Raw genomic sequence first — 12861 nt, 5'->3', positions numbered from 1 at the left:
ATGCATTCACCCGTACCCGGATGGGAGGGGGACAGGGCAGCGCGGGCCGGGGGTGTGCGAGGCAAGCCGGGAGCGCGGCCCCTTTAAGAGCCCAATTCCGCGGGCGGCCGCTGGGTGGGGCGCGCTCCCCGCCCTGCGCCTCCCGCGCCAGGGGGCGGGGCCACGGGGGGCGCGCCTGGCAGTGCCCGCCCCCTCCAATTCATCTTTCCGCTGAGGCTCCGCCCCCCGCTGCAGCACCGCCCAATCGGCGCCGCGCTCGCCGTCGCCAGGGGCGCCGGGTTGCCAGGGGCGGGGTGATTGGCGGATGGGCCCCGCCCCGCCCGGCTCAGCAGCGGCGGCGGCGGCGGCGGCGCCAGAGCGCGAGCGTGGCGCGGCGGCGAGAGGAGCCGCGCGTGGCGCCGAGCTCGGGACTGCCCGGCGGGGCCGCCCGCACCGCCCCCGCTATGGCCGCGGCCCGCCCGGGGGCCCCCCCGCCGCCGCCGCCGCTGCTCCCCCTCCTGCTGCTCCTGCTGCTCCCCGGTGGCCGCCGCGCTCTGGAGGGTGAGTACCGGGCGGGCGTGCCCGTACGCCGCACCGGGGCCCGGGCGACCGTGCACGGGTGCATGCATCCTCCGGGATGTCCCAGGCCCGTCGTGGCTCAGCGCGACTCGTCGTCGCGCCGCAGATGCCCGGTTGTACCCGCGGAGAGCTCGCCGCCGCAGCCCCGCTCCCAGCGCTTAGCCGCCCTCAGTAGGTTTCAGAGTCAACGCCCCGTGGAACCGAGCCCGGCGCGGCAGAGCCGCGGCATCCGCGGCCGGCGGCTGCTGGCAGGGAACGGCGCCTCTTTGAATACTCGGTTCACGTTTCGAGGCTTTTCGCCACGACCGAGAGGGCTGGAAAATTAATATTTCTTTCAGTAGAAGCTCGCGGCGTGCCAGAACTGGTGGGGCCGCGGAAGGAGTGTCCGTGTGCCGTGTCCGGCTCCATCCCTTCCCCGACAGGGCTCGCCGCGCCCGCTGCCTTAACCCCCGAGGCTCCAGCGTGGGACCTCCGGGGCGGGTGGCCACGCGTGCCGCAAATATCCCCGACCGGGTCTGCGCTCGCGGCTCGCCCACCCTCGAGCTCCGATGGAGTTTGAAATAGAACGGGAGTAATTCTCTCCCCCTTGAATAGTGAACCCAGGTCCGCGGGGCAGCGCCGTTGCACCCCCAGCTTTGAGCGAGGAAGGAGGCTTTTGGCCCCACTGGGGTACCGGGGGTTCCCGGGCGGGCAAGGCGGGTGGTACGGGAGAGAAGAAGAGGGCCCGGACGGGATTTTGTCTGAGCACAAAAGTGTGCGGGGCTCCAGCCGGAGTGCCGGGGGCCGCGGCGTTCCAGTGTCCGGTAACCGAACCCGCTGCCGGAGCGGCGAGAGGGGGCTGGGGAGGGAGGGACGGAAGGGGAGATCCCCCGGTCGGAGCGGGGCTGTGGGTGCCCCCGCCCGGGAAGGGGGCGGCGGGGGCTGCTCGGAGGCGGTGTCGTGCTTCGGGCTCCCGCTGCCGTCGCCCCGCGATGCGAGGTTCGGGCCGCGGCGCCGGGGGTGGCCGTGGGTAGGAGCCCTCCCCCGCTGCGGTGTCTGGGGGACGTGTTTCCTCTAGCTTTGGGCTTTGTAAGAAAGTTTAGGGGGTGCTTGTTGTCCGCATTCCTTTTCATCCTTCCTCCGTGCGATTTTTTTTGTTTCTTTTTTTTTTGTTTTTGTTTTTTCTTTAAAAGGGAAAAAAAAATTAAAACCCCTCGTTCTTTGTACGCTGTAGGAATCAGAGCTGTGGGCCTGCCGGGTCCGTGTGCTCCCGGCTAGGCGGGAGCCCCGCGGCAGGAGGGGAAGGGACAAGCCACCGGCACTCAGCCCTCGCGGGATGAAGGCTCCCGAGCACCCGCCAGGGGATCCCTGCCTTCTGGAGGGGTGCCGGAGGATGAAGTTCTGGGCAGGGAGCCTGGCGGGGCCCCACGCTCGTGGGTAGCCCCTCGCAACCTGCTTCCCATCAGCGGTTTAGGAATTTGGGAAGGATAGCCGGCATGGGGGCTCGCAGCACCGGTGTGTATCACCTGGGGACAGTCTCTCCAGTCTCCGGGGAGAGAGGGAGCCCCAGTCTCTCCCCCAGTGCCATCCGGGGATGGAGCAATGTGAAGAGTCGGATGGAGAGAAAATAAACAGCCCGTGCTGAGGAGTCACTGGGTTTTTTCAGCTTCCTGAATGTGTGGAGGGGTCAGGGGCTGAACATGCCGTCTGAGAGGTCAGGGCCCAGCTGGATGCCAGCCCAGTGGGACCATGTCGGGGCTCGCTGGCAGTTGCCCAGCACTTTTCGGGCTGGCCCCGATTCCCTGTGGGATCATCTATTTTTCTTTCTTTTTTTTTTTTTCTTTTTTTTTTATTATTTTTTTCCCCTTTGTTCTTGTTTGAGCTGGAGGGAAAGTTACAGCTGGCCTGGAGAGGCTTCTGCCTTGCCCAGCTTAGGGAAGCCGCTGTTCACATCAGGGTCAGCGAGCTCCTGCTCTTCTGCTACGTTTGGCATTTCTGTCCGCGCTCAACGCTGCTTCCTGACGGGGACTGGCGCGTTCCAGAGGTTACTGTAAATCTCATGTGCACGTTTGTTTGGATATTTTAGTGCTGATCATAAATCTGGCATGGCTGTAAATCTGTACACACGTCCTGCAGACAACGGCAGCAAGCAGTCCCCAGACCCGGCCACTTTACCGTCCCCTCTGAGGGCTGGGTTTACGGCTAGTGCCAGGCTGGAAGCTCAGGGGGCTTTGGGGCTGGATGGCGCTCCCTATTCCCGAGGGGATGGTGGGGAGTTGGGTTTCTTTACAAGGCCCCACGGAGGTGGAGGAGAAAAGCCGCGTTCGGCAGCAGCTCAGTGAGGGCTTTGTGCTGCCGAGGAGAAAATGGTTTCTCTCCAGATCCTGTAAGTGCGCTGGGTCTGTTTGAAGTCACAATGTGTTTTTCTTCTCCGGTTGAGCAGTCCCCAGGCCGGCTGCAGAAGGAATGCTCTATCCGGGGGCAACAGCGGATCCTTTCTCCAGTGCAGGGATTTGAGCAGAGAAGTTTGTCCCAGCGGGGCTGTGGGAGCAGAGGCCCTGTGGGGAGTGGATGCGGTGGAACAGCATGGGGAATGTGCTGCGTTCCAGGCCCTTGCCGACCATCCAGGGGTAAAACCCCAGGCTTCAAAACACCCTGGCCTAAGGGAGCGTGGACAGCCACAGACTGGATCTGCCTGTCGCCCTGGGGCTGCGGGTAGACTGGGACAGGGACCTGCTCTCTTTAGGAGCCACTCTCCCAGGCTGTTCCTGTCCTGAGCAGCCTCTCTGGATTCAGGACTCCATTTCGACTTGGAGTTTCCCACGTGCTTCCCCATGAACTCCCATGTAGAAGCACTGTAGTTTGCTGCACATAGTCCTGAGCAGACTTGGGCTCTAGCGAAATAGCCAAACCCCACAACGCAGCAAGATGTCTAGGGCGGATTTTCTTCATCTGGGCTCTGCCCAGTGGCACCTCCCAGACCCCAGCTGAGTGTTACACAGATTGACCACGCTCCTCTCTGCACTGGCAAACCCCTGCTTAACTGACCCCTGTGCTGGAACTGCCAGGTATTTTCTTGGCAGAGAGATTTGCTTTCTGTTTAATTGCTTTTCACAGAAATGGCATGTTTCTTGGCGGAGCAATGGGTGAAGTTGGCCCTGCTGTTTTATGGATGCTTGGGGTAGGGCTGTGAGGGAAAGTGGATCGTGGGGCTCCACAACACTCGCTGGATTCATTAAATCTCCCATTCCTCAGTAAAAGCTGTGCTCGAGGAAGCCTTCCCGTTCCATGCTCCCAAGGAGGGGAGGAGAAGGGCTTTCCTTTGTGTCAAGTGGAGCATGTGGAGAGCCGGGGAGAGGGAGAACTTGGAGCGCCAGGGCCCATTTGCGGCCCCACATTTCTCCCTCGGTGTACAGCAAGGCTGTGGCTGCCAGGCCATGCTTGCCCAGCCCTTGCAATTGGGAATAGCGGCCTCTGGTTTTTAAGGAATGAACCGAAACTCCTTGTTTTGTTATGATGACTTACTGCAAGAGATATTTGGGGAAACCAGTTTGTTGCATTTTCTTTCCGTGAGCCGTTTGCTGCTGCCGCTGGAGCAGGGGAGCTTGGTGTTTAATTAAAACAGCCCCAGCAATCTGAATCACAGACTTGCATGTTTTTAAAATTGTAGCTGTTCCTGTTGTGCTGAGTCAAACTGGTTTGTCGGGATTAAGCGTCTCCGCCTGGGAGCCTCGCTGGGGGAAGGGTGCTGGGGCGGCCCCGGGGTCGGAATCCCCATTCCCAGCTGTGCAGACCACAGGGTGGGTGTCAGCCTCCCCCGGAGGAGAACCCTGGGAAAGGGGGACTGTACCCAAGGGCTGCGGTGGAGCTGGTGGTTGCCATTGCCACAAGCTTCTCAGTGGTTGAAACCATAATGAACTGCTGTTGTTTCTGGGTCCAGCATGTTCCCATGAAGCATTTGGGGGATGGTGGGAATGGGGATGCTCCTCCATGGACAGGAATCTCCTTGCAGAGCCCTGTGCCCCAGGGGATGGGCTGCCATCTTGAAGGCTAGGCGGCCTGTTGCAGTGACACTCCCACCTGACTGGGACCGTCCCATTTGAAGTCATGTTTTGTTGGTTTTTTTTTTTTTATTGCATTTTTTTTGTTGTTGTTGTTGCTCCAAACCCAGCCCTGTGCTCTGGCTGGGCGGTGCTGGCAATGGGGCATGGGCCGTTCCCTTGCAGAGCTGAGCCCCAAGTGGGAGCCATTTTGTAGAGAGGGCAAGTGGGCATCCTGCCTCTGATGGAACAGGCAGGTGAAGCCTCATCGTCCTGCCATTATCACCCACCCTCAACATGGCCACGGAGGGGTCATGGAGCTGAGCTTGAGAGTGGGGCAACATCCCTTTCCGCAGGATCACGTCCATTTCCCACAGTGCCTCCTCTCCCAGAGGGGCTGCATTCCTCCCTGGTGCCTGCTTTCCCCTCGGCACAGCTCAGCCCTCCAGCCTGTGGTCCCTGAGTCGGGAGGTAGCGAGCCCAGTGCTGTCTTCGCATGGCCGCCCCGCTGAAGAGGAGCAGGAGCCATCTTGAGAAGAGTCAGGAGCGCAGCGGCAGGGCCGAGCCCCGGCCCCATGGCCGTGCTGCATGCACGTGCCAGCGTGTGCTGGCTGAGGGTCCCGGCCTGGGACAGGGGGGAGGGTTTTGCTGGGGGGTTCTCTTTATTTTATTTTTGCCCATTGCTAAGCCCTGCTGTGCTGCGGGGCCTGGCGTTTCTCATGCTTGTGGCAGGAGCTGTTGACAAACACCTGTTTCTCGGCCCCCTCCCCAGGAATGCCCCGGGGGCCCTGCGGGGGTTGCGGTGCCGAAGGGGTGGGCAGCAGGGATGTCCCCTCCCAGGGGAGCCCTCCCCCAGGATTCTCCTGCCTAGCAGCAGCTGCGGGGGGATTTGAGCCTCCCTGTTCCTCTGTGAGGTGTGTCTGTTGCACAGGGCTGCCGAAATCCATGCCTGTCCCGGGGAAGGGACACTGCCGTCCCCATGTTCCCTGCACCCAGTCCTGCATCTCTGGGGTGCTCAGGGCCTGCCCAGCAAGCGCTGGGGCGCAGGGGGACCCCGCAGGGAGGGGGGGCAAGCACACGCGGCGTGCTATCCAAGGCCTTTTTTTATTAATGAGAAAAATGTGCAGGGCTTGAACGATCGCCAGGAACAGATTTATTCTAGTTCCCCAGAAATTAAACCGAAATGAAGGAGCGAGTCAGCCTGGCCCGGCACCCCCTCCTGACTCTGTGCTTGTTTTAACTTTGGAAGAATCTGACTTTGGGGGTGGGGGAGGTGGAGGAGGGAGGGGGGGCAATATTTGGGTTTAAGCAGTTCCAGATGGGCTTGGTGCTCTCGGAGAGCTGAGGAAGTGAGCAGAGAGCAGCGCGGAGATTTGGGTAACTGCCCCAGGCAGTAGAGAGGAGGGAGATCTTGGCAGAAACTCCCACTCTGCGCTGTCGGGATGGGATGGAGCTTGGCAGCCAAGCTACCCGTCTGTGGGGCGAGCCTTTGGATGTGCACCGAGTAACCTTTTTTGGGGAAGGGGTGGGTTGTTTTTTTTTTCTTTTAAATATCATTACTCCTTTTCTGGGCACTTTCCAAAAAGACAACCTGGAAAAAAACAGAGCTGGAGGGGGAGAGGGGCCTTTTGGATCTCATCCTGATGCAAACAGTTACCCTGCGGAGTCAGGTCTGCAGTACCGACTGCCTTTTCTTCCTTCCCCTGGGGACTTTGGGGCTCTTCATCCATCTGCAGCAGCCCAGCTCAGTTTGGTGGCCCCATGGGGACACCTGTCCCATGAAACCATGGCCACAGGACAGTGGGGTCACAGAGAGAGGTGGCAGGAGTTGTTGCCATTATAACACATCCTGGAAACAAGGGTAGCTTTGCAGGCTGGTTTGCTGTCTATGTCCTAGTGACTAGCATTCGTGGCTTGAACAGGTCTGGCATCTCCTGATCAGATGAGTTATTTCTGTGGCAGCAGAGGATGGCGGCATGGCCATTCCTGCTGGGGACAGTGACCTATAAATCTGTCCTGCATGCTGGCCATAGAGCTCCTGCCTGCCTGGCACGGCTGGTCACGTTGTCCGTATGGCAGAGAGCTGAAGAGGGCAGCCCCTTCCCCTGAGCCAGGCAGGGACATTCCTGTCCCAAGTGGTCAGTCTGGCAGCAGGCAAGGATGAGAGGCTGTCTCTGGGATCTGTCCATTCCCCTTTGCACACAGCCTGGCATAGCAAAAGCATCTTTTCCGCCTGGACAAGCTGAAGCAGCAAGCACCGGGGCACATCCACCACGTGGGCAGGGATGGCAGCTCTTCCTTGGCCAAGCTGACCCTGGCGTAGCACACTGGGCTCTGACATCCGAAATCCCCATGGTATTAATAGAACAGTAATTGCAGTGCAGGGCTGGGCTCAGGCAGCTGGCTTCTGTCCTCTCCCAGTGTCGGTACAGCCTTTCTGCAGGACCAGGGCCTGCCAGTGGGACCTGGCAGGCTTTGGGCAGCGGGCTGCACGTGTCCTTGGCATGCAGCTGGAGGGCGGAACCTGCTGTCTTGCAAAAGTCCGAGGCTCCAAGTGCTATGCTTTGGAAGGGGGTGCACACAGTGTGATGCTGGTGGATGCTGGAGCCCAGTTTGGCATGGCTCTGCTCATAAAACGGCAGAAATCTGCCATTCCCGCCTTGATCCAGTGCGTGACCAGGCAGAAAGGAGCACTCATCCCTCCCTGCATCCCAGCCGCTGCCACTTGATCTGCCTTTTGCAGAGCTGGCACCTGTCCTCTCTCACATGCTTCAGTCTGTCTCGCAGCCATCAGGAAACAGCTCCTGGTGAGGAGCACGTGGCCGGAAAACCCTCTTCAGCCAGTTAGCGGATGGTGGGTTGGCGACAGGGCAGGGCTGGATGGAGGGAGCATTCCTGTCCCCCTCCACCCCATGTGCCAGACAGCTCCCAGTCATCTGGCATCTGGATCTGGCCAGTGCAGAAGGTGCAGGACATTGGGATCCGACGGGGAGGACTGTGAGAGAAATGCAGTAGGCCAGTGGCTTAGAGCCATGGGACCGTCTCCTGGCTTGAGGTTAATACCCCAGTGTAGGTGTGGGATTGGGAAATGAAGGATGCATCCTTGGAGCATCGTTGGAATTGGAGTTTTGGGCTCTGCTGTGAGCTTACCGTGGTGCTGGCAGGGCTGGAAATGGCAGTGGTGAATGATGCCAGGACTGGCAGTGCTGCCCACCCCTGGCTGGGCTCTCTGGGCAGGGACTGCCTGTCTTGGTGTGTGCATGTGCCTTGTGTGCACAGAGGGGCCTTAATCTCAGTTGGGGCCTCTGGGCCCTGCCATAATGCAGAAATAATGAGTCTATTATTAAGTGCCCACAGTACTTCTTCACTCCGGTGGCTCGCCTCCAGCAGCAGGCAGAACCTGCCCCGCTTGAAGTGGATGTGTCATCATTTGCCTCAGCAAATCCGATCCCCTTTGATGATGGGCCAAACGCCCTTGGCATGAAGGGCCACAGCTGTGATACAGGCCCCTTTTTTTCTTTCTTCCCTTCCTCTCTTCCCTTTGTTCCCAGTTCATTGACAAGTTCGCTGGCTTGCCTCGGACCTGGGACAAGTGGACATAGTGGGAACGTGTGGTCAGAGCCCCTGTGCCTCCCTGGAGAGGGATGGGGTGGGGGGCCAGCTCCCATGGCAGCCTGGCGTCTCCCCCCTCGGCACTGGGGAGCAGCAGGCGCCCTGCTCGTCATAAGGACAGGTTCCCAGCGTGGGCGGTGATAGGGAGTGCTCCAGCCCTTCCCTTGGGCTGAACCGCACTGCCTGGCCTGCCCGGCCTGACAGTCGGGGAGGGGAAGGGTGGGACCAGCACAGCCCCCTGGCCTTGCACTGGGCACTAGGGTAGGTAGGTGTGCAGGGGGTCCCTGGAAGAGATGAGATTCCTGAGGGAGGATGAGGGCATGTGAGTTGTGAAACTTGCTGGCAGTGCTGTCAGCCCCATCTCTGCAGAGAGAATTAGCAGACAGTGCCTGCCAGAACCTTTCCCAGGCTCCCAAACCCCATGCCTGGCACCTCCACCATGGGTACCCCCTGACCACCAAGGGTGCCTGCTGGTTCCCTGCCTAATGCCTCCCACACTGGCTGCAACCTTCCTCCCTGCTCTCCTGGCTCTTGACTGCATCAGCAAGAGCCTCTCCTCCCTGCAGTGCAGCTCTGGCACAAGGGGCTGCCAAGTGCCGAAACCTCCCAGTACGCCACCTCCTGTGCTCCAAAGCTGCTGTCTGTGGTGTGTTCCATCCGTGGAGCACGTGGGCTGAGCAGGATGGGAGAGCTTTCTTAATGCAGGCAGCATGTGGAGTCCCCTAGTCTTGGAGCGGGGACATCCCCTGCCTGGGCAGAGCATGGCTACAGGGTTTAGCTGGGGTCAGAGCAGGAAGAACCCTCCTGGGGGAAGAGGAGGAGGGATCTGGGTGAGCCGCATGCTTCAAGAAAACGTGTTGCAGGGTCTCCCAGACCTGACGAGCTCACAGGGCGCTCCTGTGGCTCAGCTTTTGTGTATGGAACGCTTGTCAGCGGGAAAAGTGCAACCTCAGGTTCTCTCCCACAGGCAGCTCTTTGTTCCCAGATAAAGGACCTTACACCAAAGGCCCTTTGTGCCGCTGCTCAGAACAGTGCTGGGATTAATTGTACCGATAGGTGCTTGAATGGGGAGCACACAAGGCCACTCACTCCTGGTGTAATTATCTTCAAAACTGAGAGAGAAATTCAAATATGCAGAGATGCCCCTTTTGGTGGCTTTTTGACTAGCAGGCAGTCTCCAAGATGAAAAGTGCATATCTAAACAAGCTAGCTTTCCTTCTAGAGGAGAAAAGCATGGCAGTGAGGGAAAGAGGCATCTGGCACCACCGTGGTAGAAGTCAAGCCATGTCCTGGGGCAAATGGCCCAGCCATTTATGGTGTCTGCAGAAGCTCAGCGTGGGGCAAGTAGCCACAAAAGGCCAGTCCGGGCCATTTGCCCCACGCTGAGCTCCTGCAGACATGGTGCCATGGTGTGTGTAGCTCACAGTGAGCATGGGCACGTTGCAGAACAGGTTCCACTGTTTGCAGCGGGGCTGCGTGGGTGTCTTTACTAACTTTTCTCCCGTGCCTTCTTCCAGGATGCTCTGGACTTGCCTGAGCTGCCTTCTCATCAGTCCTGAGAGAGAATGTTCAAAGTGGAGCTTATTGGTGGAGACGATTGAGTCTTCCCCAGTGGCTTCATCTTGAAAGAATTTTGATATTTCCCCCCCTTTTCTGGCTCAGCCATCGCTGCCGCGCGCGTCTGCCGCTCAACAGCGTGAGACGGGCTCTCTGGGCCTCTTAAGGGGGGAGTTCAAACGTTTTTGCTGGCCTCAGACCATGCATGCTGCATTCCTGAGCCTCAGCACCGGGAGAAAGAGGTCCCTGGCTCCAGATGGGTCCTTGCCAGGGCTTCAAACACCTAGTGAAACTGCTGGGGACTCTGTGGAGGTGATGGGAGGGCTGCTAGTAGGGGACCGCTCGTCTTTGCAGCTCAGGATATGCTTGGGAGATGTGAAGGGGAGGGGGTAGGCAGCCAGAACGATGCTCACAGCCCTGTCCAAGGAGTAAGAATCTTTTCCTGTCCTGGGATCCCACTCTGCCATGGAACTCTTGATTCTATGTGGAGTCAACCCTGGCCAGCTGCACTTGCTGAGCATAGCGAGGCTCCTGCTCCATCCCTTGCTTTTGTCCAGCTGAAGGTAAGGAGAGGACAATTCCCAGTGCTGCAGACAGTGATAAAGCAAGCCTTAGGGTGACTTCCCCAAGCTGGCGAAATTGGGAGCCAATTTCCCGTTGACTAATGGGACCAGGCTCTTGCTGTGGTGTGCGGGATTGAAGTGGCTTTGACTCACTGTTCAGCCAGCCCTGACGCCGTTCATGTCCCTCCACAACACCTGCAAACCTGAACCACACTGGGAAATCACCGGTGACACCTCTCAACCCCCCTCTGGCACCATGGGCTGGAGGGAGAGAGCAGCTGCCTGATCCTGGACCACTGAAGCCCAGTGGCTTGGGCTCTGCAGCCCAGGACACTCCCACATGCCTTTTCATGGGGGGCCATTGCTTGGTGTGCCCCAGTGGTTTTGGGAGAGAGGACCAGGTCCAGGGCTAGGCCACGGTGAGAGCTCTGTGGCACCTTTAACGGCTGAGAGCAGTTTCTGCAACTCAACTCAGCATGTGCCCCCAGCCCCTGGACCACACAGACAGAAGCTCACAGGGCCTTCCACTCAGGACCTTCACAATGGCAGACGTTCCACCTGGGTCACTCCAGTGGCTGCAGGAAATCCCCTCTGCCCTCTGTGCTCAGCCTGTTTCCTTTAGCTGAGCTGCTCAGTGATTTTTTTTTTATTATTATTATTTTCCCTCCCTGCTCTCTCTGTGTGGTTTACGTGGCTCTCACACCAACAGCCAGCTTGGCTCTGTCAGTTTTTTCCCTCCTCTGCTGGTCAGATGGCAGATGCTGCCAAATTAGGATGCAGGCAGCAAGCCTCCTGTCCAAGCTGAAGTTCTGCCTACGGCCAACACTTGAGGGGAAGGATACTGCTGGAGAGGACAACTGCCATGACAAGGGCTTCCTACATGGGGCCTGCTGCTGTGCAGGAGAGTTCCCACATACCTTGGACAGGTTTGGGAAGCAAACACCTACCATGGTTTGGTCAGTCCAAGCTATGCTGTGGCTTGCCACAGCATCCCTGTGTCGCTCTATTTGCGGGCACACCCTGCCACCCAGATCCCCATCTCCCCAGCCTGACTCACCGCCACCGCCGCTCATCCATCAGCAGCCCCAGCCCTGAGAACGCAAGGCATCCCTTCCTCCTGCAGAAACACCCCCCAGCTGGCCACGCCAGCAGCAGGGCCCTGCACTGACTGGACCTGCACAAGAGTATCTGCACCGGGAGCTGGCAGCTCTGCGCTGTGAGCGCTGAGCACACGCTTGGCTCTGCTCACCGCCAGCACGGCGTGTCTGGGCCCTCACAGCACCACTGTGCCCTTATTAGGGCAGCCAGCACAGGGCCTGTCCCTCGCAGAGGTGTGGGCAGCCCCCTTCTGGAACCTGCTCGCCCATCATCCGGCACTGCCTGCCTGCCCTGGCAGCCACCCCGTGCAGGGGTCTGGGAAGTGCAGCAGCGTCTCCAGTGGTCTTGTGGCCGTGCAAAGCTGTGCTTGGGATCTGATGGTGTGGGAAATAGGAAGGGAGAGAGATGGCAGCTTCCGGGGCAGGTAGTGCCATGGGACTGGCTGCCTTATGCACAGTGTCCATGCTGTGTCCCACCCCTCCTGCATTACCTGCTTGACAGAGGGCTTCTTCCTTCTCTCCCTCTGTTTTTGCCAGATGCCCCTAGTTTGTGTTCTTGAGAAACAGCAAATAACCACTGCCCATAACCATCTCTGCACTGGTGTCTGTTGTACATGCTGCCCCTCTACACCTCTCCCGATTGGGAGCTAGCACCACGAGATGTTTTCTTCTCCCTGTCCCTAGTGCCATGTCCAGTGTTAGTGGCACCAGCCCACAATGAGACTGTGTTTGTGTTTGCTCTGAGCGAGTAGCTTGGGCGAGAAGCAAGCTCACTGGCCCAGCTGCCAACCTGGCAAGCCACAACTCAGGTCAGAGAGCCCACGTATCCCCAGACATGCTTGTTTATCTGTGCCGTGGTGGCACCCACAGCCTGTGCTCCCAGTCTGCCTGTGGGTGCTGGCCTGGAAGCTGCTGGCGGGTCTCCCCAGGGTGGGACACAGGAAGAAGGTGTTTACCTCCAGTCGGGCTTCATCCGAAACCCTGCGATGCGTGAACACTTCCTTCCTCCTCCACACTTCCTCCCTGCCTGGGTCAGTCTGGGTTTTTCCTGGGATGGAAGGAAAGAAGCTGAAACTGCCTCTTGCTGTGGGGCTGAGCCATGCTGCACATCTGAGCTGCTCTGGCATATCCTTGTGCCTCAGCCAGCAAGAGTGAGCAGTTCTCAGCACACTGCTGAGACCATGGCTCCCTGCACTTCATCTTGAGCCTGGGTGGGTGAGAAGTGGATGGATGGATGGATGGATGGATGGATGGATGGATGGATGGATGGATGGATGGATGGGCAGCCCTTGGGGAGCTGCATGGAGTTTGGGATGGGGCCATACTTGTGGCTGGGGAAGGGGATGCCCTCATCAGGGAGTTGTTTTGGCGCTGGTCCTGGGTCCTGCTTGGTGCAGGCAGCAGAGACCCCCGAGCACACCACGGTCTCCAGGTATTTGCACTCATCTTCTGCCA

The 12861-nt window shown here is 59.2% G+C and overlaps 1 protein-coding gene across 2 annotated transcripts in view; it reads left to right on the top strand.

Annotated features, from left to right (window-relative positions):
• Nucleotides 1–449: 449 nt before the first annotated feature.
• The window catches only part of EPHB3 (EPH receptor B3), a 29368-nt gene continuing 16956 nt past the window's right edge, over nt 450–12861 (top strand). Inside the window, exon 1 of one of the 2 annotated variants that reach the window (XM_014871572.2) lies at nt 450–540. The gene's annotated coding sequence lies outside the window, so the exon portion shown is untranslated. The remainder of the gene's footprint in view (nt 541–12861) is intronic. The other variant, XM_014871573.2, reaches the window with a different exon arrangement.

This window comes from Sturnus vulgaris, chromosome 10, assembly GCF_052056855.1.
Source record: "Sturnus vulgaris isolate bStuVul1 chromosome 10, bStuVul1.hap1, whole genome shotgun sequence".
In the NCBI taxonomy this organism is placed as follows: domain Eukaryota; kingdom Metazoa; phylum Chordata; class Aves; order Passeriformes; family Sturnidae; genus Sturnus; species Sturnus vulgaris.
The sequence above is the reverse complement of the archived record's forward strand: the minus strand, read 5'-3'. Positions and strand labels throughout refer to the sequence as shown.